Source organism: Elephantulus edwardii, unplaced genomic scaffold (genome assembly GCF_000299155.1).
Source record: "Elephantulus edwardii isolate Elephantulus edwardi_28Jun2011 unplaced genomic scaffold, EleEdw1.0 scaffold00119, whole genome shotgun sequence".
Classification (NCBI taxonomy): domain Eukaryota; kingdom Metazoa; phylum Chordata; class Mammalia; order Macroscelidea; family Macroscelididae; genus Elephantulus; species Elephantulus edwardii.
This window is the reverse complement of record NW_006399869.1, coordinates 9,439,237-9,444,339: the sequence shown is the minus strand read 5'-3', so window position 1 is coordinate 9,444,339 and position 5,103 is coordinate 9,439,237.

Genomic DNA, 5,103 nt, shown 5'->3' with positions numbered 1-5,103 from the left:
GTAGTGTGGGGAGTGTTCATGAGGGATCAGGGAAAGACTGGACTTTTTAGCTGTGTAGATTCTACTTCTGCTACAGCAGCTCTCCTGGGTTCTTAGGCCACATGGACAGCTGTTCAAGATCGCCATGCTATGCTGTTTATGGTTTTGTGTTTTATTGTTCCCCTTATTGTTATTGTGATGCATTGTTAAGTCACTTGTGACACACAGCAACCCTATGTACAGCAGCTCTGAAGCTTGCTCTGTCCTGAGCCAGTCTCACTAATACTGACATACCTACCCTCATTACCCCAGTTACTGTATCAATCCATCTCATCCAGGATCTTCTTCTCCTATGCTGTCCCTCCACTCTTCCAAGCATGCTGTCCTTCTCTAATAACTGATCCTTCCTGGCTAAGTGCCCAAAGTATGTGAGCTGGAGCTCCAAAATCCTTGCCTCCAAGGGGAAACTTGGTTTAACTCTCACCGATACATACCTGTTTACTTTCTTGGTGGTTCAATACTTTTCTCCAACACCACAACCCAAAAGTATCATTTCATCTTCTGTCATCCTTAGTCATTGTCCAGCTTTCTGATGCATAGCAAGCAATTGCAGAGACCATAGTTTGGATCAGAGGCACCTTAGTCCCTAGCCTGACATCTTTACTCTTTAAAACTTTTAAGAGTTCCCTGAGAGCAGACTTCCGCAATACAATTTGTCTTTTGATTTCCTGACTGCCAGTGTGAAGAATGTTGATTATGGAGCCAAGTAAGCTGCAATTGTTAACAATCTTAATCTCTTCTCCACCTAACATGATGCTGCCAATTGACCAGTGATGACAATGTTTGTGTGATTAATGTTGACCTTTAATTAGGGGTTTCAAATCAGTCCTTTCTTCAGCCAATGTTTGAAGTATTTCCTTGTCTTTTCTTTTAAACTGGGTTGAAGAATTATAGTCTCTGTTATCTGTTTTTTAGGGGTCTTTCTATAGTGTTCAGGTTCTGAACTGCTGTTGGCCTAACGTGCCACCTGGACTGCCACACAAGATCTTTAGCCAGGAAGACTACCTTAGACTCCTCTGAGACCAGCAGAAACTCTGCTCTAGACTGGGTCACTGCTTTTGGACACACCTTTGACACACACCTTTCCTATACCATACTTAATTGTTTTATGATATTTGTATGCTTACTTGTTTTGCTCTTAAGATTATAGCCTTATCTGTCAATTTGCTGTACTAGGGTGACTTGTGAGTTGCTGTGATGTGTGAACTTATGCCACCAGGGATATATAAGTGTGGACAAATAACACTAAGGTCATCAACTGTGGACAAGCATCGGCAGAGCTTCCAGAAAAGAAAGAGTAAGGAGCAGGAGTGGCAACTCACTTTTGAACTAGCAGGCCTTCAAAAAAGCACTATGAATAACAGAGAAACATTTGTAGAGATAGTACTGAAAGTAGAGCCTCTCAGATTGGAAGACAACAAAAAATGAAGAGAAACACCTGCAAATATCCATTAATAACTGAAACATGGCGTGGATGAAGTACACATATTGGAAATTGTCAAACGTGAGGTGGAATGCATATAGATCCACATCTTGGGCATTAGTGAGTTGAGATGGAATGGTATTGGCCACTTTGTATCAGAGAGTCATATATCTGTTATGTTGGAAATAGCAAGTTGAGGAAGAATGGTGCTGCATTTTTAGTCAAAAAGAACATTTCAAGATCTGTCTTGAAGTGAAATGCTGTAAGAGGTAGAATAGTACCAAGCAGTACAAGAAATACAGCTATCAACTACTAAAATTAAACGTGATGAAATCAACATCCTTGGTACTAGCAGTTAAGAAATCAGGAGACATATTGCACTGGGCAAGTCTGTTGTCAGGACCTCTCCAGAACGCCGAGGATCTATGACTTAAGTTTGAAGACTAAGGTATGCCTAGTTCAGGCTATGGTCTTTTCAATCATCAGAGGGCTGGACAATGAATAAGGATGATAGAAGAAGAACTGAAAGCTTTGAGCTGTGGTGTTGGAGAAGAGTACTGAATATCCCATGGATTGCCAAAAGAACAAATGGATATGTCTTGAAAAAAGTGCAGCCAGTGTGCTCCTTGGAAGCTGTGTGCTTCATACTTTGGGCATGTAGCTAGACAAGGCTATTCCTTGGGAAAGGTCATCGTGCTTGTAAAGACGGAAGGTCAATGGAGGAGAGGAAGAGCCCCCACAACCCAAGATGGATTAACACAGTGACCTCAACAATGGGCTCTAGTGTATCAGAGATGATGAGGATGGCACAGAATAGTGCAGGGTTCAGGTTGTCTGTTTATAGGGTCGCTATGAGTCATGCTCGACTTGATGGCACCTAGAAACATCAACAAATAACAATCAACTTTTGAGTCTGAAATTCATCAATGATGCACTAATAATTATTAGTGATTGGAATGCAAAAGTGGGAAACAAAGAAGGACTTATAGTTAGAAAATGGGTATTTTGTTATAGAAAAGAATCTGGAAAATGAGTGACAGAATTTTGCACAATTATTTATTCTTTAAGATTCTATATTAAAAATCATAATTGGTAACTGTACACTTGAAGCTGACCTGATAAATTATTCACAAAACAGATTGAAATCACCTGTGGAAAGAGTAAATGGAGAAGCTCAATATTAGCAATCAAAACAAGGCCAGAGAATGTGAAATATCATCACTTGTTTTTGTTACTGTTGTTGTTAGGTGTTGTTAAGTCAAGTATGAACCAGAGCAACCCTATAAAAAACAGACTTTAAAATCATCCTGTTCTATGCCATCCTTATCATCTCCGGCATATGTGAGCCCATTGCTGCAGTCACTGTGTCAATCGATTTCACTGATGGTCTTCTTCTCTTTCATTGACCCTCTACCTTTGCAAGAAAGAACCTCTCCTAGCAGCATGCCCAAAGTATGTGAGACAAAGCTTTGTTATCCTTACCTTGAAGGAACATTCTGGCTGAACTTTTCCCAAGGTATCTTTTCTTTGGACAGTCCATGAGGTATTCAGTACTCTTGTCCAAAATCACAATTCAAAGGCATCAATTCTTCTGTCACCCTTGTTCATTGTCCAACTTTCAGTTCCATAGCAAGTGACTGGAGAGATCCTGATTTGAGTTAGGTGCACAGTAGTCTTAAACTGAAATTATTGACCACTATTAATTTGGAGAGATCCCTGACAATAGACTATCCCCGTGTCATATGTCTCCTGATGTCTTCACGTCTGGCACCAGGGATGCTGATTGTGGATTCAAGTAAGATGAAATGATTGACAATTTCAATTTTTCTCCATCATGATGTCGCTTATAGGTCTGATGGTGAGGATTTTTGTCTTCTTGATGTCAAGATGCAATCTCTATTGAAGGCTGTCATCTTTGATCTTGTGCAGCAAGCATTTCAAGTCTTCCTTACTTTGAGCAAGGGCTGTGTCATCTGCAGAATGAAGTTGTTGATGAGTCTTCCTTTGATCCTAATGCCACATTCTTCTTGATAGAGTCCATCTTCTCTAACATCTTCTCTAATACCTCAGAGTTCAGATAGGATATGGAAAAAGGATTTGCTTTTCATCTGCACTTTGCCAGGCCTTTCTTCTGCAATGTGTCCAGGTAGACTCAGACTCCCAACTTTTAAGTTAATAGGCAATTGCGTTAACTGTTTTCAGTACCAAGGAACTAGTGAAAACATTAACTGTGTCTTTTTCAGTATTTTTGTTATTTTTTCTTTCTGATTTCACTCTTATAAACAAGTTTTCTTTTTTTTTTGCTTATTATCAAAATAACACACTGAGAATAGATAATAAATAGAAAACAAGGTTGATCAATTCATATTTCTATCTCAGAGTTCTCTGGCTAATAATAATTTTACATATTGTATTCCAATAAAATGTTTTCCTAACATGGTGGTGCTATGACCTGGTCGCCAGAGAAAGCATGGTGCTGTGTGTGGGGGTATTGTGGTAGTTTTTGCACATAAAGGACTACTCTGCCTCCAGGAACCAGGCAAGCCAGGCTTGGCCTAGGGTTTAAGGCAGCATGGGGCCTCAAGCCCAAAAGGGCCCTTGGGCCTGCATCCCTTGGGTCTGTCTTTCGTTCTTTTTGTTTAGACATTTCTCTAGGTCATATAGTCCTGGTGTACAAGTTGCCATACTGCAGTCACTTGTGTTTGCTGTGAGGCTGAACACTGTGACACGGATGTGTCAAATGTGTTAATGGTTGGCTACCCACTGAGGACAGAGAATGGGGTGGAGCTTCCTGATTAAAACAAGCTTGGAAGGAGGAGTGGCATCCGCTTCCATAGTAGCTTGCCTCCGGAAACCCTACAAATCTAGAGAGAGGATGAAAGGTACCCAAGCGTTGAGGACTCTCCTCACAGGGTCGCTATGAGTCACCTGTGACTCAACAGCACTTAACAACAACAACAACAACAACAACATGGTTGCAGTCATTCTACAGATAAAAAGTCTTTATTATGACCTTTACTCATAATGTGTCAAAAGTCTTTTCATGGTGTTTTCAATATTTAAAAACATTGTATATATAACTGTTATATCAGTCTTTAATGCTACCTTTATATTAGCCATTCTTTTATTCATTTACAAAACAATTAACCCATTTATTGGAATTATGAAGGCATTCTTCTAAACAAGAGAGAGGAACCTGATCATTTACATTTCAACCATTTGAGACCACTCTTAAAGATCACACAGATTCAGCACAAACATGCACAAGAACTCAAACAAAAGAAATTAACCCAAATAGTCCTGCTTCAAGATGAAAAGAGGAAGGGGCTGGGGGAAGCAGGCAGTAAAATAATGAAGTTCTTTTTCAAACTACAAGTTTTCAGACTCAAAAATATCATTTCCCAGATCAACACAAATCCTCATTTCCCTGTCTCCTAATAATTCCTCCAAAGTCTTACAGTTTGCCAAAACACCTGTGCACCCCTTATCCCCAGCTCTATACATGGCCTGCTGCTGAGAATCAAAGTTCCTGAAAAACTAGGGATAGAACCACCGACCTTCTTACATTGAGGGCCCAAGCTTTCCCAGCTATAAAATGCAGCCATGGAAGGCGGGAGTCTCCCTATGCTTCTAGATGGAAG